The sequence below is a fragment of the Mesoplodon bidens genome (genome assembly GCF_964165515.1).
Source record: "Mesoplodon bidens genome assembly, chromosome: 20".
NCBI classification, from domain to species: Eukaryota; Metazoa; Chordata; class Mammalia; order Artiodactyla; family Ziphiidae; genus Mesoplodon; species Mesoplodon bidens.
Genome location: NC_138181.1, coordinates 37,385,094 through 37,411,394, shown reverse-complemented (window position 1 = coordinate 37,411,394; position 26,301 = coordinate 37,385,094). Strand labels below are relative to the sequence as shown.

At 36.5% G+C, this 26,301-nt stretch overlaps 1 long non-coding RNA gene across 1 annotated transcript in view; it reads right to left on the bottom strand.

Moving 5' to 3' along the window:
- Positions 1-20,324: 20,324 nt before the first annotated feature.
- Positions 20,325-26,301, bottom strand: part of LOC308608224 — a 511,187-nt gene continuing 505,210 nt past the window's right edge. The window contains exon 4 of the long non-coding RNA XR_014014110.1: positions 20,325-20,512. This is a non-coding gene — a long non-coding RNA (uncharacterized lncRNA). The remainder of the gene's footprint in view (positions 20,513-26,301) is intronic.

The window sequence follows — 26,301 nt, the reverse complement described above, 5'->3', positions numbered from 1 at the left end:
GACAGCAGACTACTTGTTAGAAACTAAGGAAAAGCACAAGGTAGTGACACTAATTTACTGAAAACATGCCAGTGTAGAAGTTTAGGCCAAGCAAAAATATAACTCAAATAAAATGATTAAACTAAACTTAAAAGCTTTTGCACAGCAAAAGAAACCATAAAGAAAACAAATACAACTTACAGAATGGGAGAAAATATTTGCAAATATTGCAACTGATGAGGGATTAATCTCCAAAATATACAAACGGCTCATACAGCTCAATATCAAAAAACAACCCAATCAAAAAATGGGCAGAAGCTCTAAAGAGACGTTTCTTTGAAGACCTACAGATAGCCAATAGGCACATGAAAAGATGCTCCACATCACTATTAGAAAAATGCAAGTCAAAACTTAAATGAGGTATTACCTCACACCATTCAGAATGGCCATCATCAAAAAGTCTACAAATAATAAATGCTGGAGAGAGTGGAGAAAAAGGAACACTGTTGGTGGGAATGTCAGTTGGTGCAGCACTATTGAGTACAGTATGGAGGTTCCTTAAAAAAACTAAAAATAGAGCTACTCTATGATCCTGTAATTTTACTCCTGACTGTGTATCTGGAGAAAACCATAATTTGAAAAGATGCATGCACCCCAATGTTCATAGCAGCATGATTTACAGTAGCCACGACATGGAAGCAACCTAAGTGTCCATGGACAGATGAATGGATAAAGACAATGTAATATATATACACAATAGAATATTACTCAGCCATAAAAACGAAATAATGCCATTTGAAGTAATGCCAACACAGATGGACATAGGGATCATTATACTAAGTGAAGCAAGCCAGACAAAGACAAACATATGATAGTGTTTATTTGTGGAATCTATAAAAACGATACAAATGAACTTATTTACAAAACAGACTCAGACAATAAACTTACTAAAAGGGAAAAGGGGAGGGAGGGATAAATCAGGAGTTTGGGACTAAAATATACACACTACTATATATCAAATAGATAACCAACAAGGACTTAATGTATAGCACAGGGAACCATGCTCAATATCCTGTAGGAACCTATGATGGAAGAAAGTGTGAAAAAAAGAATACATATATATTTTTATATATGTGTAACTGAATCACTTTGCTGTACATCTGAAACTAACATAACATTGTAAATCAACTATATTTCAATTTAAAAAAATTTTAGGAAATCTAGAAAGTGTGCTGTGGTATAGAATTTGGATTTAATTTGCCTAATGACATTATTTTGAGTATCTTGTGTTTTTTTGCCGTCCATATTTTTTTTGGTGAAATGTCTTTCACATATTTTGTCTACCTTTCTATTAGGTTTTTTTATTACTGAGTTTTGTGCATTCTTTGTATATATTCTGGAATCAATTTATCAGATAAGTAACTTTCAAACATTTTCTCAGACTGTTGTTTACCTTTACATTTTATTTAACTGTATATTGTGAAGATAAAAATACTTGAAATTTTGATTAAAGCTCACACTACCAATTTCTTGGATATTTTTAAGTATCATATTTAAGAAATCTTTGCAAGCCCAGTTGCATAGATCTTTTATGTTTAACTTTGAAAGTTTTTATAATTCTAGGTTTTACATTTAAGTATATGATCTGTTTTGATTTAATTTCTGTATATTGTACAAAATAGGAAACAAAGTTCACATTTCCCACACAAGGACATACTTTTATAGCAATATTTGTGGAAAGCACTATCCTTTCATCACTGAATTGCCTTTTAACTTTTGTCAAAAATCAGTTGTGCATATGTGTGGGTCCACTTCTAGATTTCCTATTCTGTTTCATTGATCTACCTGTCTATGTTGAGGCCAGTAACACATTGTCTTTTACATTACTGGGATTTTTAAAATCTTGTAGTCAGTGTTCTACAATTTTTGTTCTTTCAGAATTGTTTTGCCTATTGTAATTTCTTAGGATTTTTCATATAAATTATAGAATTTCATTGGAGTTATTGAATATATTGGCACAAAGTTGTTCATAATACTCTTGAAATCCTCTTAATGTTCATAGAATATGTGACAGATATGTATTCTTTTAATTTTAATACAGTTATAGTTTTATCCCTTTTTTTCATGGCCAGTCTGACTAGACTCTTAACCAGATTAATATATTTTCTCCTCTAAGAGCTAGTTTGGGGGTACATGGATTTTTCTATATTTTACTTCTTATATCTGCTCTGATTATCAGTTCCTTTCTTCTGCTTATTTGGGTCTAATTTCCTCTTTTTGTAGCTGCTTAAAATAGAACATGAGGTCATTAATTTGAGTTTTCTTTTTTCTAATACAATTTTATGGTCTAAATTTCTGTCTGAAATTTGGTAAATTGTATGGTAAAGTGTATTTACTGCCCATACACTTCCTATGTTTTGTGCTTTGATTTATATTGGGGTCAAAATATTTCTAACTTCCTTTTTGATTTTTTTGCATTGACACATATTATTTAGAATTGTTATTTAATTTCCAACTACTTAAGGATTTTCCAGAAATCTTTGTTAATCATTCGTAATTCTATTGTGGTCAGAGAACATACTTTGTATAAATTGAATCCTCTTAAATTTTAGACTTCTGTTATATGGTCCTGGGTATGGTCTATCACAGTAAGTGTTCTATATACACTTGAGATGACTGTATATTCTGATGCTGAGAAGATTATTTTAAAGTTGTCAGTTGGCTTGATTTGGATGATAGCATTATTGAAGTCTTCCATACACTTATGTATTTCTGTCTATCAACTATTGAGAGAGTAGTTTTAATCTTCAAATGTAGCCTTGGAAGTGTCTATTTCTTCTTGCAGTTCTACCAGATTTTGGTTTGTATTTTGAAGATGGTATGTACATAAAGCTGAGGATTTTGGTCTTTACAAATTGACCTCTATGAAAAGACCTTCATTCTTGATTACATTCTTCTCTAAACTACTTTGCTTACTACCATAGTTAGAGCAGATTTATTTTGATCAGTTTAGAATGGGCTATCACTTTCATCATTTTACTTTTTACCTACTTAGATATTAATATTCAAAGTGCATTTCTTTTAAGCAGCATAAAATTGGGACTTGCCTTTATCTAAGCTGACAATCTCTGCCTTTGAATTGTGGTGTTGTCACTTACATTTAATGTGATTGATGTGGTTGGGATTAAGTTAACAGAGGAATTTGACTGTCCATCTTCAACTTCAGCATGGACTAAGGCATATTCATATTCCTAAATTTTGTTAAAAATTGAAGATGAGAATTTGACAGTCTGTCACAAAACTGACCATAAAAATAAACGTTTACCTACCTTTCTATATTTGCCTTTCTAAAATGCTAACTTCTAAGTATGGCAGTATTTAGCAAAAGAGACTATAAATTCTGTCTTCTGCTATAGAGGTGAGGCTTAGTTTAAACAAGAAACATCGAAAGGAAAATTTTCAACTAAGTTCTATAGGCAGTTCTATATGGTGCACATAAAGCTAGTTCAATAAATATTAAACTGCACTGCTTGTATATTGTTGGATATCCAGTCCAATACTTCTTGGCCCACGCCCTAATTTTGGTTTTCTAGATTCCTAAAAATTACATTGAGGCTTCCTGTCCATGCTAAAGTTTTAGGCTGACAGTACAATAGAAGTGGCCAGATAAGTCACCTGTAGATACGGGAAGAGTTCGGTCCCACTGGTTACATTCTCAGTGTTGTCCAGTCACATATGCTGCATTTTATAATGTGGCCTGTACTCTGGCATTGAAGGAATATGATTTTCTCACTCCTTTACTGACTCCACCCATGAGGGACCTCTTTACACATCAAAAGAAGGTAACAAGCTTGATAAAGATGGAGGTTAAATTCTAATAAAACACCTAAAACTGGTTTATGAATCCAGTGAGAAATTCAATATTTTACCTTTATATTCTCTGTAATATATATTTTACACCTAAGAGATTAATGCATATTATACATATGGTATGTAAGAAAAATTGAGCTGTTAACAAAGTTACCAATGCACATACAATATTAAATGTAATGGTTGTGGTTTTGATATACTTAGCTATTGCTAGAGGGTATGAATATTACAACTCAAATTAGGGGTCAAATTTAACAGTTGTCTGTGTTGTGAAGATAAGCTTCTGACGGGATATCTTTTGGTTCAACTGATAGTTATAATAATTTTGGACCACTTATGTGTACTTCCATAAATAATGACTGATTTTTAAAGACATATTGGCTAACTTGGTTATATCTAGAGGCCTATTAACTTGTTAACAAAATTGGGTCATAGAATATTTTCAGAGAAAACTATGATACTAGCTGTGAAAACCTTGTTCTGGAGGCATATAATTATGTTTCTGACTAAAAGGTACTCCTTTTTAATAATTGTGTCAGCAGACAGAACTGAGGAGTATTTAGCTAGGAATATACAAGTGCTGATTTGCTTGTGATGCGCTAACGACAGTCTGAGGACGATCATTATAAACATGACTCCAGATAGAATTTCATCCTCAATTTTCACTAGTCTAGAGAATGACTGCTTGAGACAAGCAAGAGGGCAGTTTATAGAAACGGTGGTAATCACATCATATTCCAGTAGTTAGTCCTGAGACTCTCAGCTCTTCTAACAGCTTCTCATTTTTTTTAAAGTGATTATATGCTGAGAACGAGTGCCCCTGGTGGTTGCCACAAGTTCATATCACATTAAGCCTTCATCCACAACTGAATGAATCTGCTGGGGGCAGGGGGGGAGGGCAGAAGGGGGGTGGCACTTGAGGAATAAGAGCAACTAGGTAGTGCTCACCTAGGATTGTGTGTAAGTAGAAGTTCAGATGTGCTCCTGACCTGATAGACTGGAAAGCTGGAGGGTTTTTGATAGAAACAATATTATAAATGGCAGGTGGTTCCAAGCAATCTCAGAAAAGCTTACAGGTGTTCGTATTTATGCATATTAGTATTTATGCATTTTAGACAACAAACTGGATAAGAGGATAATGGTGTTGAAGTTAATGCTACTAATTTAATTTCCAAATCATTTGGAAAAGCTTTCAAATTCAGAATGCCATCAGCATAATATCTTGTTTCCTCTAGTACTTCTTGTGAAAGATTGTGTGTGTGGCCACCTTTGGAAAATAGACACATGTATATAATAAATATCATCTATATACTCTACTCACAATGTAATGTTGATGTGCCTCCACTGAGAAGTGTGGTCTGTGTTCCCTCCTCTCAAACCTGGGTGGGCTTCTGTGACTAATTTGGCCAGTAGAATGTAGCAGTGATGTTGCACTTCGGAGGCCTAATCAGAAGGGGCAGTGCAGCTTCTACTGACTATCCTTTTCCTGGAACACTTGCCCCTGGAATGGACAGACCACTTGTAGGTTATTCTGGCTGATAGTCCCAGCTAGTCCCACTACTGACCATCAGCATCTATGATCAAATGTGAGCAAATGAGCTCCAAATGTTTCCAGGCCTGGATTTGAGTCTTCCAGACACTGTGGAACAAGAATTAAAACCATCCCCATGTGTCCTCCAAATTCATGACCAATAGAAACAGATAATAATAATTTAGAGCCTCTAAGTTTGGGGTGATTTGTTACACAGCCTTAGGTAACTGATGGGTCTCTGTAGCTCTGGTATTAAGTTCTTAAGATTGTGCCTGTGCTCTTCATGCCACCCCACAGTTGTTCCCCAGCCCACAAATATTCAGCCTTAATGCCTTTTTGCTACAGTGGCAAGATTTAGGAGCTCTGATGTCAGTGTGAGCCACAGTGTCAGGAGGAAGAATGAGTTGGACAAGGACACAATGTTCCGGGAGGAATGATTATTCCTGGGGCAATTACTACAAGTAGGTTTAATCCAGTGTGGAAGGAGAAATGTTAGATCCAGCAGCACTTTGGGTCCCAATTATATGTAATTTCATAACAAAATTATCTTTTTTTTTGCTTAGATTTTCCATGATTAAAATAAACTTTATTTTCTTCCAGTTTTGTTGAGAAATAGTTGACATACATCACTGTATAAGTTTAAGGCATACAGCATGATGGTTTGTTTTACATATATTATGAAATGTTGGCTGAACCCATTGTGGTAATCCATCCATTCTCTCATACGGATACAACAGAAGGAACAGGAGAAAGCAGTTCTCATCACAAGAATTTTTCCCCTTTATTGTTACAATTTACTCCCCAAAACTTTCCTGCATATCATATAGCTATAATGTTAGCCATAGTCATCATGTTGTACATTACATCCCTAATACTTATTTATTATATAATTGGAAGTTTGTACCTTTTGATCACCATCTTCCAGTTTCCTGTACCCCACTCCCCAACAAATGGCAGTTGAGAAATAGGATAAAGACATCTCCATCTTTTCTGAATGTTCAAATTGGATGGTTATTGGTACCATTTATTGAACTAAAATATGAACAGGAATGCAGAAAAGATGATGATGAGCTCAGGTGCCTCTGAGAAACAATCAAGAACATATCAAGTAGAGAGTGAAATAATGGGTCTGGGGCTTGAAGAAGAAATTTAATGTAAATAAATAAATTGCTTAAGTCCTCTGCTTAGATGTAGAAATGCAAACTATAGATGTGAATGAGACCTTTTTAGAAGAGATGTTAGAGGAAAATTGCTCAAAAATGGTACTACTGACATTTTGGGTAGGACAGTGTCTTTTTATACGGGGCCGTCAAGTGAATTGTAGGACGTTTAGCAGCATCCCTGACCTCTACCCACGAGATGCCAGTAACACCCCTAGTTGTGACAGCAAAAATGTCTCCAGTTATTGCTCAACGTCCTTTGGGGCAAAATCACCTCCAGTTGAGACCACTAGGTTAGAATAAGAAGAGGAGAAAAAACCTTTTAATCTCATATTTACTATATTTTTCTATTGGTAAAATAAAATGGAGACCAGGCTTGAAGATTCCCCAAGCAGACAGAACAGCTAAGACAAGTAAGCAAAACTTAATCTAGCTCATTTCATAAACTTAAGCACGAATTGATGTAGGTTATTTTTTGTAAGTGTCTGTGATAATCATAAACAAAACTTAGTCATCGACCTAAAATGGTATGAGATAGTCAATGTTAACCAATCCCCTGCTGTCTGGAAAGTCCACTGTAATAAGCAGTCATTGTAAAGGTTAAACAACTTCATTATTTTCTCTTTCTAAGTCATCCTGCAGCGTCATGCCTCTAAGGAATACCACTTTCAGGTTTGAAGTCTCCCTGTTTAGTACATTTCTCACTCAAAATACATGAAGTAAAGCTCTCTGAATTTTTATTCACAGTATGATTTTTAAAGTGTTTCTGTAAAAGTTCAATTCTTCCTAACATCTTTTCAAAAATCTATTCCCCAGAGTATATCTGTCTCTCTAAATCACCTTTAATTTAGTAGAACTTTGGTGCATACTCTATTATCTTCATATTTTATGACAAAACAACTATACTATTTCATTTTTTTAAACATCTTTATTGGAGTATAATTGCTTTACAATGGTGTTAGTTTCTGCTTATTCCTGAACATATAGTATAACATACTATTTCATCCTGATGTCTTAATTCTGTTCATATTCTATAAGAATAATGTATGATTGATATTCTTCAGAATAATTAGAATGTTCTTGGAAACTGTCCATTTTACATAAAAACAAATATTTCAAGGACATTTTCTATGTTGCTTTGGTTTAAATGCTCTGAAAATCAATCAGAAATCTCTTCAGAAATACCTGAACAACCTCCTATAGTTAAATATCTGGCATACTTCTTAATATGTTGTTAGATTTATAAATGATATAATAATTTCAAACAGGCAATTCAAAATTGATTCATGTGGGCTCCCCTGGTGGCGCAGTGGTTGACAGTCCGCCTGCCGATGCAGGGGACACGGGTTCGTGCCCCGGTCCGGGAAGATCCCACATGCCGTGGAGCGGCTGGGCCCGTGAGCCATGGCCACTGGGCCTGCGCGTCCAGAGCCTGTGCTCCGAAACGGGAGAGGCCACAACAGTGAAAGGCCCGTGTACTGCAAAAAAAAAAAAAAAAATTGATTCATGTAACAGAGCCCTCAATTATAATGTTAACTGTCTAGAAATATACTAATCAGTTCATGATAAAATTAGTGCTGTGGAAGAGAAAGGTAAAATATTACATTGATTTATAAAACATAGTGATAAACAGTTTGGCAGTATTTGGTTTTCTGGTAAGAAGCCTAATACCTTGAGATTATTTCAAGATTTCTTCTCGGTTTAACTTTTGTGTGTGCCATATCATTAATGTAAATCTTCCTAACCACTGAATAGACTTCTTTAATATTTACACTATTCTGTCTTTATCTTGGGTCAGTATCTTGTACTTCTTCATGTTCGCATCTAATTGTTAGCATAGTCTGAGATTTGGTCCTGGATTCTCTTCTACTTCAACTATATCACAAGGAACACCTCATTCAGCTGCATATGCTTTAAACACCATAATCGTGGACCCAGGGATTCACTGGGTACTCCTGCTTCCTCTAGCTTCGTATTTATGTCTGGCCCCACCAATCACAGAGGACAAGGCAAAACCTTATGTGTTAATAAAACGGCCCTTAAATCACCGCCCTGAAAACAACCATCAGCAGTGTAGAGTGAGTCCTATACTTTAGTGCTTCTGAAAAATTCCCAAACACCCCTTTCTGTCGACGCTGACATCCTCACTATATGTATTTGCTCTAGGAAAATCAAGACTCAATTTATAACGCTCTTTTCCCCGGTTTATTCCAGTCATCACAAGAAGCCCAGGACATCTCAATTATCATTCAGTGCCAGGATTTAAACAGCTCTGAAAACTTTTCTAACCATTTTTCCCGTCTGTCCCAACTCCTGGAATATTTTCAATCTGCCGTTTTTACCTTAGTATTCTGAAAAATCTCTATATCCTCAAGCTCTGTTCTTCACCACTTGCTCTAAACCTTTGCTCTCTTCTGATTACACAATTGCTTTTTCAACCCTCTCAAATGGTGAGGTTTTCTCTCCCTCATCCCTCCTAGATTAGGCTGGGAGATGGAGTAAGTTTTCTCCTACTGTATACTGCTGCTTCCAGAACTTTCTCCAGCACTTCATCACCTCTCACCTGTCCCTTCATTTTATCCATTGGGATCACCCTACATTCCACCCTACTTGCTGCCACCTAAGGACAACATGGATCCCTCTCATTTCTTGGGAAAAATTAGCTCCTATTTCATTGCCACTCAATCTAAAACTACTTGTGCAATATTTTGGTTATTTCTTTGTCCTCTAAGTCACTGACCTCCCAGCTCCTTGACAGTCTAAACTCTGAAGTTCTCCTCCATTCTGTTTTAGCCACTTACTCTCATGGTCTTATTACTATGACATTATTACCAATAACTGAAAAATCAATACCTAGTTTCAGTATCCCACTTTTTAATTATTTTTATAGTTTATAATTGTTTGAGATTGATAATAGTTTAAGATATAGTACAGAGCTGCTATATATCCTAAACCCTGTTTCATATATGATTAACATCTCACATTTGTGTAGCATATTTATTACAATTAATAAGCTGGTATTGATAAATTCTTAAATAGTCTATACATTATTCATATTTCTTTAGTTTTCATGTAATACCTGTCTTTTTTTCTTCCTGAACCCCTCCAGGATATGACATTACATTTAGTATCATGTCTCCTTCTTAACTATCCTACTCTTTATCACTTTCTATCTTATTAATGTCATCATATTTACAGAAACAAACCACAACTTTAACAAGACCTAAATTCCAATGATCATACCAGTATTTCTCTGTTCCAACCACCTTCTCATCTTTACTTCTTAGCTGGATTAAATTTGATGGTAGGTAACTATAATTACATTCTATCTTATACCTTTGGTTTCCTTGCCCCCTTTATCCTTTGTTTACCAAACCATCACCCCAGTCACGTTTTCCTCCCTTACCACCCTACTGAAACTGATTTTTGCCAAAATTTACCAGTATGGCAGTCCCTGAAAAATGACTTCTGTGTTACTAAATCCAATGGCGAGTTTCTCATCATTCATCTTATCCGGCATACAAGACGTTTGATTCAGTTGATTACCTTCTTTACTTTACAACATTCTCTCCAATTATTGTCTGTTGCACGTTAGTATCTTTATCTTCCTCCTATATCACTATGCTTGATTTCAAACTACTTTGCATTTTTCTTTTCATATCTTATTTGGCCTTGGAATGCCTCAGCATTCAGTCCTTTTCAACCATGTCAATTCTTTATCCATTGATCATATGCTGTCTTATGGTTTCAAATAGTATCTGAAGACAAATAACTCCCAAACATACACTTACATCTTGTTATCTCCCCTAGATTCCAAACTTAACATGCCAAATAGCCCCCTTAATATCTTGCATGGGTATCTAACCAGCAACTCAAACTGGCTGTGTACAAAAGCAAATTTCTGAAACCACCGTGTCCCACAAAAGTAAATACGTACATATACACACATACAAAGTAAAACTCCTGCAGTCTTCCCTTTCAAGACTTAGTTTCCATTTGGTTTTGATCCTATCACTTATGTCGGGGCCTGGGTACTTGATGTTTCTTATGTCTGGCATCCTGTTCTCAGATATTTTCATGACATGGCCCCACGACTCTAATGTGGTTTAAAATGGTTATGTTTTAGCTGCATTACAATCAATCTCAGTATCTTTATGAAATTCTCAGTGATCTTTCCCAAGTCCAGAAGTGAATCCTCTTGACCCAGAAACATAGGAAATCAAGCACTACTAAGTTCTCTCCCCAAAACCAACATATCATAGTGAAACAGAGATGGGATAACTGCATAAATACTCCCATTCAGCAATGCAAAGAAGGGCAGGCACTTAGAAGCCACTAGTTCACCGTGATTCTGAAATCCCACTGGACCAGGTTTGTGATGTCCTCTTGTACCGGGCCCGAAGTCTCTGAGGTCTCTCTATCCTTGATTACATCTGTGTTTTGCTCCCTGAATGTAGTTTCCCACAGTCTGTTCATTCATTTGGCACTTTTTCTGTTTGGCTGCCCTCCATTTTTTCATCCTCCTCATTGGCCGTCTCTGAAGAGAGTAGTGGAAGCCTTTCAGTGTCTTGGATAGTGTCAGTGTCCTTTAATACAGGCCGATATAACTTAAAAACCTGGAGGTATCCTATTCATGGGATTCTATTTCATTTTATGTGCCCAAAGTTATACCCACGATTTATTGTTCTCTCTCTAGATTCAAGTAAAAATTTGATGGTATAAAGGGCTTCATGGGACAATGTCTGTAGTCTTCTAGGACCCAGTAGGTCAAATTGAAAGGGTATCTTATCAGTCTTAATGACAATGACCTTGATATGATTTCTGTCTTAAGACTATGATGTAAGGGCAGACATCTGAATTGGGTCTTCTCCCTGAGTTCATGATTTAATGGGTATAGTTTCTGTTGATGAGAGTTCATTTTCTAACTCAAAAGTCCTAGAATTTCTGGGATCTCCTTATTCACCTACAGTATTCTTCAAGTACCAGTTCTTCTCTGAGTCCACTTTTTTTTCTGTTGCCTTTGTAAGTACAGCTATCAAGCAGACAACAACTGCTTTTAACATTTTGCCTCAAACCTGCCTTGTGCCACAGTGCATGTTATCACTGCTAGGCTACCACAGGTGTGAATTACACCACCACCCTGTGTGCTGCTACTTTATATCCTCTTATAAGGATTACCTCACTTCTCAGTGCCCCGTCCCAAAGCCAATGGCACATATTTTGTGGTAGAACAGCCCACACCCTAGTTCCAGTACCAGTGTCTCTCTTAATCTTATTTTTTTGGATAAAAACATCAAATCACTATATTGCACATCTAAAACTAATAGAATATTGTAAGTCAACTAAACTTTCATTGAAAATGACCTTAGTTTCCTCAGATTTATAAAGCAAACATTTGTGTTGATGAGTATGTGATCTGGGAGTTTAGAGCTTGCATAATATTGATGATATTCGGCTAAGCGTAGATCCAGGCTGCGGGTTGGGTCAGGTCCATTCCACTTCTATTTGTTGTTATAACACAAGCAGCTACCTAAGGCATATTCTTCTCAGGACAGATATCAAGAAGACAAACTAAACCATGTAACCACATTTATATCTTAGTGGAATTGCATAAGACTATATGATACAGTAACCAAAACAAATCACATGGCAGTGCCAGCAGCAATGTGGCAGGAAAATTTACTTTCTCCACAGTAGAAAGCACTCGGACATTGCAAGGCAGAAGCATGAACGTATAATTCTATTACAGAGAAGTAAAGTATTGAGTCTACCAAAACATCATTTCAGTGAGATCACCCTGACTATCATATTTAAATATAATCCTCTCACAATTTTTCCTGGCTGCTGAAAGAATATATCTACATATCTCTTTACTTAGATATCTAATACACGTCTCAACACAGTATAATAGTTGACCATTTAATAGAATGGCATAGTCGACCATTTCTCCCACACACTGTACCCCATGCTTACCCATATCTATATTTGGAGTCAGCAGTTTGATTAAAACAACAACAAAGGAAAAACCTAACTGTATATGAGTTTACTTCACTCTTTACTTTTTCTCTGACATGTAATCCATCAAGTCCTGTCTACTATACATCTAAAATCTATTCCATATTGTCTCCTTTTTCATCTTTCCAAATATCAACTTGAAAGTCACCATGATTTCATGTCTGGACTGCAAGAGTGTGTTTCAGGAACTTAGGGTAGCCTTGTTTTCTGGATCCAACTTAATTTTCACAAGTCCGATCTCAGTTTAACTGTTGCTCCTTTGAGGCTAATATGTATTTTCTTGGTTTCTCTTTGAGCTCATATCTTGTCTTTGGTTTTCAACAGTCTCACTATGATTTTTTTTTCTTTTCATTCTGCCTGGGATGCTCGTAGACCTTTGAATTTGGGGATTTGTTTCTTTTATCAGTTTCAGAAGTGTTTTGGTCATTATCTCCTACCATAGCGGTTCTTTTCTCCTTCCCTTAGGGCCTCTATTTATTTACATGCATGAAAGATTGTTTCATTGTGGCCCACGTGGTTCTAATTTTTTTCTCAATCTCTATTTTTAAAATTTTAGGCTGCTTATGTTTAGATATTCCCAGATGACTTTCTTTCCAGTTCAGTATTCCTGTCTTCTGCATTTTTAATGTGTTATTAAACTCAATGAAAGTGTGCATAATTTCAGATGATATATTTTTCCATTCTAGAATTTTCATGTTGGTCTCTATTGTAGATTACCATTCTCTGGTCAATGTTTGGTGCGTATGATAAAATGGACATATTTTAAGTAGTGATAGAGTAAATTTGAACCAAAGTTATTATTGAGTATAATAATTACACATACTCTGAATGTAAATAAAGCTTAAATAAAATCATACCCAATCAAATCGTAAGTTTAATACGTAACACATATATTGGGATTCAAGAACAAAACTTAGGTCTGAATTTATAGGACAGAGTATATTCATATACATGAAAAATTGGGAACAGCATTTAAAAAGCATAAGAAGGTACAAAAGTCTTTGGTGATACAATGAAAACTAGGGGGATTTCAAGATGAAATGTATAAGTTACAGGGATGATAAGATTCCTGGAAGAGGCCTGAGAGATTTCATAAAATTAGAAAATACAAAGAAAACCATCATTGCAGATGTGGTAACATGTTGACTCTTAATAAACCAAGTGAAATTAAAGAGATATAAAGATCCAAAGGGAAAAAAAAGCTTATGAATTTAATTCATATAATATTTAAAGACTAAAACAATTTGTAAAATTTTATATCATCTTTACTGATGATGCTGAAATAACCATTTCATGCTTCACAGTATTTAAAAATGTACATTAGATATTTTTAGTGTCTTGTTTTTACAGATGCTAACTGCAAAACTCTCTACTTTCACAAATCTCGTATACATAGTGGGCAATGTAAACACATGAGACTTTAAATTGAAATGGATAACCTATCCCATTCACATTTTAGTCACAGGAAAATGCTTAAGTGCTTGAAGATCCAAATTTGCTTTGGGAAAGAGTAATAAATATGGGAATAGTAATGCTTCCAAATGGAAATGGACAAGATGGGAATTTAGTAAAACTTCTAAATCAGAGCACCCTTCCCATAAAACACCCTGAAAAATTGTTGACTTATGAATTTGTAATAGCAATATGTCAAATTATTAAACTAATTATAAATATAAGTATCTTTGCATTTTTATAAAATGAAACTAGCTGTGGTCTATAGCTCTCTCACTTACTTGCAAAGTGACCTTTCAAAATTAACCAAACCTGGCTGAACCCTGGTTTTTCAGCTATAAAATAATTCTATAATAAAATTTACACATATGAGGTTATTTGGCATGAATCATTTGTGAAGTGCACATTGCTATGAAATAAACTTTGCAAAGTATATGTCAATATATCTTAGTTATCATTAGCATTTGTCTTAGTAAAGAAGAACATTAATTTTCCAAAGTATCCACACTGATACAATTCATGGCTGCTTTCTTGGTTTCTTCAAACATTTTGATACTGAGTGGGAGAGTAACTAAGGGAGAGTGAAGGAAAACACATAGTCTAGTAGTGGGTCAAAAAGGATCTTGCTGTGATTTATGTCATAGAGTGTTCTGCCTACATTTTCCTCTAAGAGTTTGATAGTGTCTGGCCTTACATTTAGGCTTTAAATCCATTTTGAGTTTATTTTTGTGTATGGTGTCAGGGAGTGTTCTAATCTCATACTTTTACATGTAGCTGTCCAGTTTTCCCAGCAACACTTATTGAAGAGGCGGTCTTTTCTCCACTGTATATTCTTGCCTCCTTTATCAAAGATAAGGTGACCATATGTGTGTGGGTTTATCTCTGGGCTTTCTATCCTGTTTCATTGATCTATATTTCTGTTTTTGTGCCAGTACCATACTGTCTTGATTACTGTAGCTTTGTAGTATAGTATACTAGTATACTGTATCCTGTAGTATACTGTAGCTTTTAAGTCAGAGAGCCTGATTCCTCTAGCTCCATTTTTCGCTCTCAAGATTGCTTTGGCTATTCGGGGTCTTTTGTGTTTCCATAAAAATTGTGGATGTTTTTGTTCTAGTTCTGTGAAAAATGCCAGTGGTAGTTTGATAGGGATTGCATTGAATCTATAGATTGCTTTGGGTAATAGAGTCATTTTCACAATGTTGATTCTTCCAATCCAAGAACATGGTATATCTCTCCATCTCTTTGTATCATCTTTAATTTCTTTCATCAGTGTCTTATAATTTTCTGCATACAGGTCTTTTGTCTCCTTAGGTAGGTTAATTCCTAGATATTTTATTCTTTTTGTTGCAATGGTAAATGGGAGTGTTTTCTTAATTTCACTTTCAGATTTTTCCTCACTAGTGTATAAGAATGCCAGAGATTTCTGTGCATTAATTTTGTATCCTGCTACTTTACCAAATTCATTGATTAGCTCTAGTAGTTTTCTGGTAGCATCTTTAGGATTCTCTATGTATAGTATCATGTCATCTGCAAACAGTGACCGCTTTACTTCTTGTTTTCCAATTTGGATTCCTAGTATTTCTTCTCTGATTGCTGTGGCTAAAACTTCCAAAACTATATTGAATAAGAGTGGTGAGAGTGGGCAACCTTGTCATGTTCCTGATCTTAGTGGGAATGGTTTCAGTTTTTCACCATTGAGGATGATGTTGGCTGTGGATTTGTCATATATGGCCTTTATTATGTTGAGGAAAGTTCCCTCTATGCCTACTTTCTGCAGGGTTTTTATCATAAAAGGGTGTTGAATTTTGTTAAGCTTCCTCTGCATCTATTCAGATGATCATACGGTTTTTCTCCAATTTTTTAATATGGTGTATCACGTTGATTGATTTGCATATATTGAAGAATCCTTGCATTCCTGGAATAAACCCCACTTGATCATGGTGTATGATCCTTTTAATATGCTGTTGGATTCTGTTTGCTAGTATTTTGTTGAGGATTTTTGCATCTATGTTCATCAGTGATATTGGCCTGTAGTTTTCTTTCTTTGTGACATCTTTGTCTGGTTTTGGTATCAGGGTGATGGTGGCCTCGTAGAATGAGTTTGAGTGTGTTCTTCCCTTGGAAGAGTTTGAGAAGGATAGGTGTTAGCTCTTCTCTAAATGTTTGATAGAATTCACCTGTGAATCCATCTGGTCCTGGGCTTTTGTTTGTTGGAAGATTTTTAATCACAGTTTCAATTTCAGTGCTTGTGATTGGTCTGTTCATATTTTCTATTTCTTCCTGGTTTTGTCTCAGCATGTTGTGCATTTCTAAGAATTTGTCCATTTCTTCCAGGTTGTCCATTTTATTGGCATAGAGTTGCTTGTAGTAATCTCTCATGATCCTTTGTATTTCTGCAGTGTCAGTTGTTACTTATTTTTCATTTCTAATTCTACTGATTTGAGTCTTCTCCCTTTTTTTCTTGATGAGTCTGGCTAATGGTTTATCAATTTTGTTTATCTTCTCAAAGAACCAGCTTTTGGTTTGATTGATCTTTGCTATCATTTCCTTCATTTCTTTTTCATTTATTTCTTATCTGATCTTTATGGTTTCTTTCCTTCTGCTAACTTTGGGGTTTTTGTGTTCTTTCTCTAATTGCTTTAGTTGCAAGGTTAGGTTGTTTATTTGAGATGTTTCCTGTTCCTTGTTAGGATTGTATTGCTATAAACTTCCCTCTTAGAACTGCTTTTGATGCATCCCATAGGTTTTGGGTCGTCATTTCTCCATTGTCATTTGTTTATAGGTATTTTTTTATTTCCTCTTTGATTTCTTCAGTGATCACTTCCTTATTAAGTAAGGTATTGTTTAGCCTCCATGTGTTTGTATTTTTTACAGATATTTTCCTGAAATTGATATCTAGTCTCAGCATTGTGGTCGGAAAAGTTACTTGATATGATTTCAGTTTTCTTAAATTTAGCAAGGCTAGATTTGTGACCCAAGATATGATATGTACTGGAGAATGTTCCATGAGCACTTGAGAAAAGTGTGTATTCTGTTGTTTTTGGATGGAATGTCCTATAAATATCAATTAATTTCATCTTGTTTAATGTATCATTTAAAGCTTGTTTCCTTATTTATTTTCATTTTGGATGATCTGTCCATTGGTGAAAGTGGGGTGTTAAAGTTCCCTACTATGATTGTGTTACTGTCGATTTCCCCTTTTATGGCTGTTAGTATTTGCCTTATGAATTGAGGTGCTCCTATGTTGGGTGCCTAAATATTTACAATTGTTATATCTTCTTCTTGGATCGATCCCTTGATCATTATGTAGTGTCCTTCTTTGTCTCTTCTAATAGTCTTTGTTTTAAAGTCTATTTTGTCTGATATGAGAATTGCTACTCCAGCTTTCTTCTGATTTCCATTTGCATGGAATATCTTTTTCCATCCCCTCACTTTCAGTCTGTATGTGTCCCTAGGTCTGAAGTGGGTCTCTTGTGGACAGCATATATATGGGTCTTGTTTTTGTATCCATTCAGCCCATCTGTGTCTTTTGGTGGGAGCATTTAATCCATTTACATTTAAGGTAATTATGGATATGTATGTTCCTATTCCCATTTTCTTAATTGTTTTGCGTTTGTATTGTAGGTCTTTTCCTTCTGTTGTGTTTCTTGCCTAGAGAAGTTCCTTTAGCATTTTTTGTAAAGCTGGTTTGGTGGTGCTGAACTCTCTCAGCTTTTGCTTGTCTGTAAAGGTTTTAATTTCTCCATCAAATCTGAATGAGATCCTTGCTGGGTAGAGTAATCTTGGTTGTAGGTGTTTCTCCTTTACCACTTTAAGTATGTCCTGCCACTCCTTTCTGGCTTGCAGAGCTTCTGCTGAAAGATCAGCTGTTAACCTTATGGGGATTCCCTTGTGTGTTATTCGTTGTTTTTCCCTTGCTGCTTTTAATATGTTTTCTTTGTATTTAGCTTTTGATAGTTTGATTAATATGTGTCTTGCGTGTTTCTCCTTGGATTTATCCTGTATCGGACTCTCTGTGCTTCCTGGACTTGATTGACTATTTCCTTTCCCATATTCGGGAAGTTTTCAACTATAATCTCTTCAAATATTTTCTCAGCCCCTTGCTTTTTCTCTTCTTCTTCTGGGGCCCCTATAATTCTAATGTTAGTGCGTTTAATGTCCCAGAGGTATCTGAGACTGTCCTCAGTTCTTTTCATTCTTTTTTCTTTATTTTGCTCTGCTTCAGTTATTTCCACTATTTTATCTTCCACCTCACTTATCCGTTCTTCTGCCTCAGTTATTCTGCTATTGATCCCATCTAGAGTATTTTTAATTTCATTTTTTGTGTTGTTCATCATTGCCCGTTTCCTCTTTAGGTCTTCTAGGTCCTTGTTAAATGTTTCTTGCATTTTGTCTATTCTATTTCCAAGATTTTGGATCATCTTTACTATCATTATTCTGAATTCTTTTTCAGGTAGACTGCCTATTTCTTCTTCATTTGTTAGGTCTGGTGGGTTTTTATCTTGCCCCTTCATCTGCTGTGTGTTTCTCTGTCTTCTCATTTTGCTTATCTTTGTGTGTTTGTGGTCTCGTTTCTTCAGGCTGCAGGTTCGTAGTTCCCATTGTTTTGGTGTCTGTCTCCAGTGGCTAAGGTTGGTTCATTGGGTTGTGTAGGCTTCCTGGTGGAGGAGAGTAGTGCCTGTGTTCTGGTGGTTGAGGCTGGATCTTGTCTTTCTGGTGGGCAAGTCCACGTCTGGTGGTGTGTTTTGGGGTGTCTGTGGCCTTATTATAATCTTAGGCAGCCTCTCTGCTAATGGATGGTGCTGTGTTCCTGTCTTGCTAGTTTTTTGTTATGGGGTGTCCAGCACTGTAGCTTGCTGGTCGTTGAATGAAGCTGGGTGTTGGTGTTGAGATGGAGATCTCTGGGAGATTTTCGCCATTTGATACTATATGGAGCTGGGAGGTCTCTTGTGGACCAGTGTCCTGAAGTTGGCTCTCCCACCACAGAGGCACAGCACTCACTGCTGGCTGGAGCACCAAGAATCTTTCATCCATACAGCTCAGAATAAAAGGGAGAAAAAGTATAAAGGAAGGAAGGAAGGAAAATAAATAAAAAATAACGTTAGTAAAATAAAAAATAATTATTAAGAAAAAAAATTTTAAGTAAAAGAAAAAAATGATGGACAGAACCCTAGGACAAATGGTGAAAGTAAAGCTATTCAGACAAAATCTCACACAGAAGCATACATATACACACTCACAAAAAGAGGAGAAGGGGAAAAAATAATATACCTTGTTCTCAAAGTCCACCTCCTCAATTTGGGATGATTCGTTGTCTACTCAGGTATTCCACAGATGCAGCAGGGTACATCAAGTTGATTGTGGAGCTTTAATCCGCTGCTTCTGAGGCTGCTGGGAGAGATTTTCCTTTCTCTTCTTTGTTCGCACAGCTCCCGGGGCTCAGCTTTGGATTTGGCCCCGCCTCTGCATGTAGGTTGCCTGCGGGCGTCTGTTCCTGCCGAGACAGGACGGGGTTAAAGGAGCAGCCGCTTCGGGGGCTCTGGCTCACTCAGACCGGGGGAGGGAGGGGCACGGATGCGGGGCGAGCCTGCGGCGGCAGAGGCCGGCATGACGTTGCACCAGCACGAGGCGGGCCGTGCGTTCTCCCGGGGAAGGTGTCCCTGGATCCCGGGACCCCGGCAGTGGCGGGCTGCACAGGCTCCCCGGAAGGGAAGGTGGGGATAGTGACCTGTGCTCGCACACAGGCTTCTTGGTGGCGGCAGCAGCAGCCTTAGCGTCTCATGCCCGTCTCTGGGGTCCGCGCTTTTAGCTGCGGCTCGCGCCCGTCTCTGCAGCTCCTTTAAGCGGCGCTCTGAATCCCCTCTCCTTTGCACCAGGAAACAAAGAGGGAAGAAAAAGTCTCTTGCCTCTTCGGCAGCTCCAGACTTTTCCCGGACTCCCTCCCGGCTAGCTGTGGCGCACTAACCCCTTCAGGCTGTGTTCACGCCGCCAACCCCAGTCCTCTCCCTGCGCTCTGACCTCTGAAGCCCGAGCCTCAGCTCCCAGCCCCGCCCACCCCGGCAGGTGAGCAGACAAGCCTCTCGGGCTGGTGAGTGCGGGTCGGCACCGATCCTCTGTGCGGGAATCTCTCCGCTTTGCCCTCCACACCCCTGTGGCTGCGGTCTCCTCCGCGGCTCCAAAGCTTCCCCCTCTGCCACCCGCAGTCTCCGCCCGTGAAGGGGCTCCTAGTGTGTGGAAACCTTTCCTCCTTCACGGCTCCCTCCCACTGGTGCAGGTCCCGGCCCTATCTTTTTGTCTCTGTTTTTTCTTTTTTCTTTTGCCCTACCCAGGTACGTGGGGAGTTTCTTGCCTTTTGGGGGGTCTGAGGTCTTCTGTCAGCGTTCAGTAGGTGTTCTGTAGGAGTTGTTCCACGTGTAGATGTATTTCTGATGTATTTGTGGGGAGGAAGGTGATCTCCGCGTCTTACTCCTCCGCCATCTTCTTCTGTCTCCTTTGTGTTTTTCTTAATTGCATAAAAGTGGATATAAAACAATGTTACTTGCTAATGGACACATTTAGAAAAAGTGATACAACCGTTTAAAAAGAAATGTTTATAATCCCTGAGAAATTACATCTTCAAATATGGAAAGTTAATATAAAACATTTACATAAACAAACTGTATAGTTGTGATTTCTATTTTTTCTAATTTATGTAGACACAAGAACAAGACAATTTGAAGTGATAAGAGAAGTTTAATTCCACATACTGAGCCAGTTTTCCCCACACTATTCCACAATCCCCTTGTTTTTCTTCTTTGCTTATCTAACAACTTTATAACTTAATAAATGCTATAAATTATAAAATTTATAATTGAATATAAAAATACATATATCCATTTCTAACTGCTGTTTTATTTTTTCTTGCTTTAACAGTATTTTGAAACCATTATGGCCCTGTACATTGCACTTACATATGATAGGGTGAAACTTCTCACTTTTGTTTTCTTTTATGAAGTTGACTTAGTTACTTGCAATATTTTTCTATAAAAAAAACTTAGAATAAATTGTCCAAATCACTCAGGATATCAAGCTCAGTATTTAACTGGGATTTAAAGAAATACTTATAAGCATAGCAAATCTGTTTATTCAAAACTTATTTAATATCTTAAGTCATTTTGAAATTGTTCTCTCTATCAAATTAACACGTTTTGTATGGTTGCTTCCTAGACTCTTTAGAGTGTTTGATAAGAATACGAATGATTTTTTAAAACATTTTCTAGTATAGCTTCCTAATAAGGTTCTGTGGTATACAGGAATAATACGATCAATCAGTAGAGAATCCTGCAGTCTTACTGTAATGCCTAATCTGCTTGGCCAGGATCGGCAGTTTTTGTTTTAAATTGAAAATCAAATTCACAAAACACAAATGGCCAGTAGCAAGCTTACTCTAAAGAAGGAAATGAGGTAGGCAGCATAGCATATATAGTCAAGTTCTGCAGGGCTGGTGACTCTCAGACACATTAATCAGCATCCCCACCCTGCGTGCAAGAAATAGGGCTCTGTGGGTTCAAGCAACCTTAATTAAAGCAAACCTTTCCACCTGGGAAACCTTCAGCTCCATCTCATTAATTTCAGGTTATGTGTAAGTTAAAGATTACTCAGTCAATGAATCTCAACAGTGAGTTACAGCTGTTCAGTTTGTTAACAGTAAATTTGGCCAGAGTCTCATGTAAGTGGATCCAGTAGACTCACTGAGTTAGTATGGTGAGGAATATCTGACTAGGGGCCAAGTTTTCAGGCATCCTTAAGGCTAGTGCATGCTACAGACCAGCTGATCATGCATACTACCAATTTCCAGCTCTATTTGGTGTGTATTTTGTCCAATATGTTTGATGAAATCATTAAAATTCATGACACTTGGTCATGGCATACTACCATTTTCATATCACTGGAGTTGATTTCCTAATACTTCAGAATATTTATGACTATGTTCATGTTGAATGTTAATTTTATATACATTTTTTGTGTAATCTCTTCGGTTTTGATATCGGGGTAAGTCTCATAAAGTAGAAAGTACTTCTTCCTCTTTTTTTTTTTTTGAAGTTTAAAAATAATATTCTCAAAGAACACTGAAAGTTAGGAAAAGTACTCCTACGATATTACAGAACTGAATAGTGTATATGATCTCACCTCATTAACATATATATCATTATATGTTATCAGTGATATCTTTCTGACATCTCCACATGAGTGCTCAACAGGTATGTCAAACTTGACCTGTCTATATCCAAATTTTTTTTTCTAACTAGGTTTTTTTTTTTAATTAGTTTCTGCTTTATAACAAAGTGAATCAGTCATACATATACATCTGTTCCCATATCCCTTCCCTCTTGCGTCTCCCTCCCTCCCACCCTCCCTATCCCACCCCTCCAGGCAGTCACAAAGCACCTAGCTGATCTCCCTGTGCTATGCGGCTGTTTCCCACTATCTATCTACCTTACGTTTGGTACTGTATATATGTCCATGTCTCTCTTTCACTTTGTCACAGCTTACCCTTCCCCCTCCCCATATCCTCAAGTCCATTCTCAAGTAGGTCTGTGTCTTCATTCCTGTTTTACCCCTAGGTTCTTCATGACATTTTTTTTTCTTAAATTCCATATATATGTGTTAGCATACGGTATTTGTCTTTCTCTTTCTGACTTACTTCACTCTGTATGACAGACTCTAGGTCTATCCACCTCATTACAAATAGCTCAGTTTCGTTTCTTTTTATGGCTGAGTAATATTCCATTGTATATATGTGCCACATCTTCTTTATCCATTCATCCGATGATGGACACTTAGGTTGTTTCCAGCTCCGGGCTATTGTGAATAGAGCTGCAATGAACATTTTGGTACATGTCTCTTTTTGAATTACGGTTTTCTCAGGGTATATGCCTAGTAGTGGGATTGCTGGGTCATATGGTAGTTCTATTTTTAGTTTTTTAAGGAACCTCCATACTGTTCTCCATAGTGGTTGTATCAACTTACATTCCCACCATTAGTTTTTGTAGTGACTTTCAGAAGTAGAATTTATAGATTTGGAAATAAAATGACATTTTTCTTACCAACAACAATTCAAAATGGCAACGTTGATTCCTACAATAGACTACTCAAAACATGTTTGTAGAATAGCTGTAAATAGTTACACTAATGCTATTTCGTGGACTGAGCAAAACATAGGTTCAGAAAACAAAATTGTTGCAAAGGTGTCTATAACATTTTGTTGAAAAAACTAATTAATAGAAGATGTTACAGCTAAATTAATGAACTAGTAAATATATACTGATCTTCCTCCACTTACAATAGGGTTACGTCCAATAAGTCCATTGTGAACTGAAAAGTTGTAAATTGAAAATGCATTTAATATACCTAACCTACTGATCATCATAGCTTAGCTTAGTTGACCTTAAACATGTTCAGAATCCTTAAATTAGCCTACAGTTGGGCAAAATCATCTAACACAAAGACTATTTTATAATAAAATGTTGAATTCTCATGTAATTTATTGAATACTATACTGAAAGTGAAAAACAGAATGGTTGTATGGGTACAGAACTGTTGTAATTATATTGGTTGTTTACCCTCATGACCAAGTTAGAAATTCCAGAAAGGTTTAAAATTATCATACGTACATTCTAACTTTGGGGGATCTAAAAATCAGGATTTCTAAAATAGGTATTTGTTACAACAATTCGATTGTAAAATATGATAAAGAACGCAAATACACAACTAATAGTAGTCTAAGTCTCATATGGGACAATTAGGTCCATGTTTATTATTAAGTATTCATTATATGTAAGTAAAATATGAAATTCAGAAATATGTTATATTACTCTATATAAAAAATTTTAGTATAAAGGTGAATAAGAATATGTGAGATAATTTACAAGGATTAGCAAGTTACTCTATAAATTTCATGCTAGTTTACAACCATGCTAGTTTATAACTTGCTGAGAATCATGTATTATAATCTTTAGTATTTTAGGGGAATCAAGAAAAAGGACTGCACTTTTTTTCTGGAGTTGGAAGACCTTCTTAATATGAGATTGCTTTTCTTGTTTCTGTAAGGTTTTTAAATCTGTATATATGAAACCTTTTCATGTAGTACTTTGTACTATTTTAATTTGTTCAATCTGGGCTACTGTTCTGAAACAATCAGTAAGGTAAGCTACACATGAAGATTGATCCCTTTTTATGGATCATTAATTGCCTCTGATTTATGGATCATTAATTGCCTCTGATTGCAACTACTGGTTGGATCCAAAGGTTCTTTCAACTGTTTTGTGGTCAAATAAATTGTGAGATATACTTGTAGGGTTAGCAGGTGGCATTTAGCATATCATTCTATGGTCACGATTTCTAAAGCACATCTTAGTAAATCTAACATCACTGGTTTTCAACCAACTAATTGACTTATTCTACTAACGTTTCAATTTTACAATATGCATTAAGATTGATACTACTTAATTTTGTTCTAATTTATTTATGTGTATAATTGTGAAAGATTGATACAATTCTTAAATACTTAAGTGAATTTACCAGTGAAATCATTTGGCTTTATAATTTTATTTGATGAAAGATTTCGATACTTTTTTAGCAGATACATGACTAAATATAATTTTCTCCAAATACTCTAAGATGTTGATTAAACTCAGCATCACTGGTAATGGGTCTGAGTAGCATAATCTCTGTGCCTGTGAGGATCAGGTTTTGTCCTACTTTTGAAATGTAAATCTAATACCTCTGGGTTTCTCTGTCCAAATCAGTTTGTTGGAATTCCGTTCTAATTTCTGTCATTTCTTGTATAGGTTCTCTGTTCAGTCACTCTGGTTCCATATTATCATTTGTTGTAGTTTTATCTATTCTTGGGGACTTAGCTTCTAGTAGGTTAAAGTTATTAGGGTCAAAAGGTTATAATAATCATCATCTTCAGGGTGTGAATTGGTGCCTTTAGGAGCAAAAGGGCCTGGGTTTCTTCCTGCTCTGGAAATTAACTTTGGGGCCTTTCCTTTCTGTCTGCATCTGTGTCACTAATGGCTCCTAATAACACCTCTGGAATTTCTTATTTGCTCTTCACAACATAGGCTATAACTTACTGGGTTGGGTGATCAGGCCAACATCTGGAATATGGTAAGTTTTGTTGAGACTAAGTCTTCAGTAGGTCTCCAGGGGTCCTCAGAAGTTAATACATAATCCAATCTATCCCTAAAACACCCCTTAAGTGCTTTGGCAGGGTTAATTAGAGAAGCAAATTAATTATTATCCTCCTGTCTTTCACAATAGCGTTTAAAGTGTTTTATCATAGAGACCCTTAGTAAAGTGTTCCAAATCATTTGTAATATGGTAGAGCAGTATTAAGATGAGTATTGTGGCCAGCATTAGTATCCCAACTATAACAGCACAATTTGTCTATTCACGAGCTATTTAGAATTTCAGTAGGATGGCATAGATGGTAAATATTTCATTAAGTTTAAAGTTTGTCAGTCAGTCATATGGTCTTCACCAGATTTTAGTTGGTCATGAATTTAGTGTAATTTATGAACTGTTTTTCAAATTTGACATGGAGTATGGTACATCCTACAGCACCAACCAATATTAATTATTATTACTCTGAGTTGGGTTGCCAACTACACCAATCATTTTGCTTTGGGACAAATTATGCACAGACTGAGATTGTCTTTTGCCCATATTATATTTCCCACAGGTTCATTGTGCGAATTATAGTTTATAATATTTCACAGTCAATAGCGTACAGGATAATGTCTCTTACTAAGCCCATAAAGACATAACACTCCAAACCAATGATGGATTAATCAGACTATTATTCCAGGCAAAGGTGAGATGAAAGGTACAAAGTCCAAAGTTAGCTGAGGTGTACCTTTCTACAAGCTCATTCTCAGAAGAGACAGCTTAGCCATTCAATAGCTGATGTCCAGCTGCCTGAGCAAACAGAAAGCCCCTCATTGCTAGAGCATGATTCTAGTGGAACCAAGGCACTGGTGCAGGCAGGCAAGATGATCTTGTTCTTGGGACCAGTGCACAGTTTTCACCACAGTTGGCAAAGAGTAGCCTTGCGAAGGCAGGAGCTAATGTCTCAAGGTCTTTGGAGAGCTATTTAGGTCAGCAAAGAGTAGCCTCGCCCAGGTCAAACACTGTCATTAAGTCCTCATAAACACCTTGGTATTTAAAGTTCACATGTCCATCACGTTAGTAGTCATTCCTCCGTATGTTCATCTCAGTAAGCACTCAGCACGACAGTTTTGCTGACAT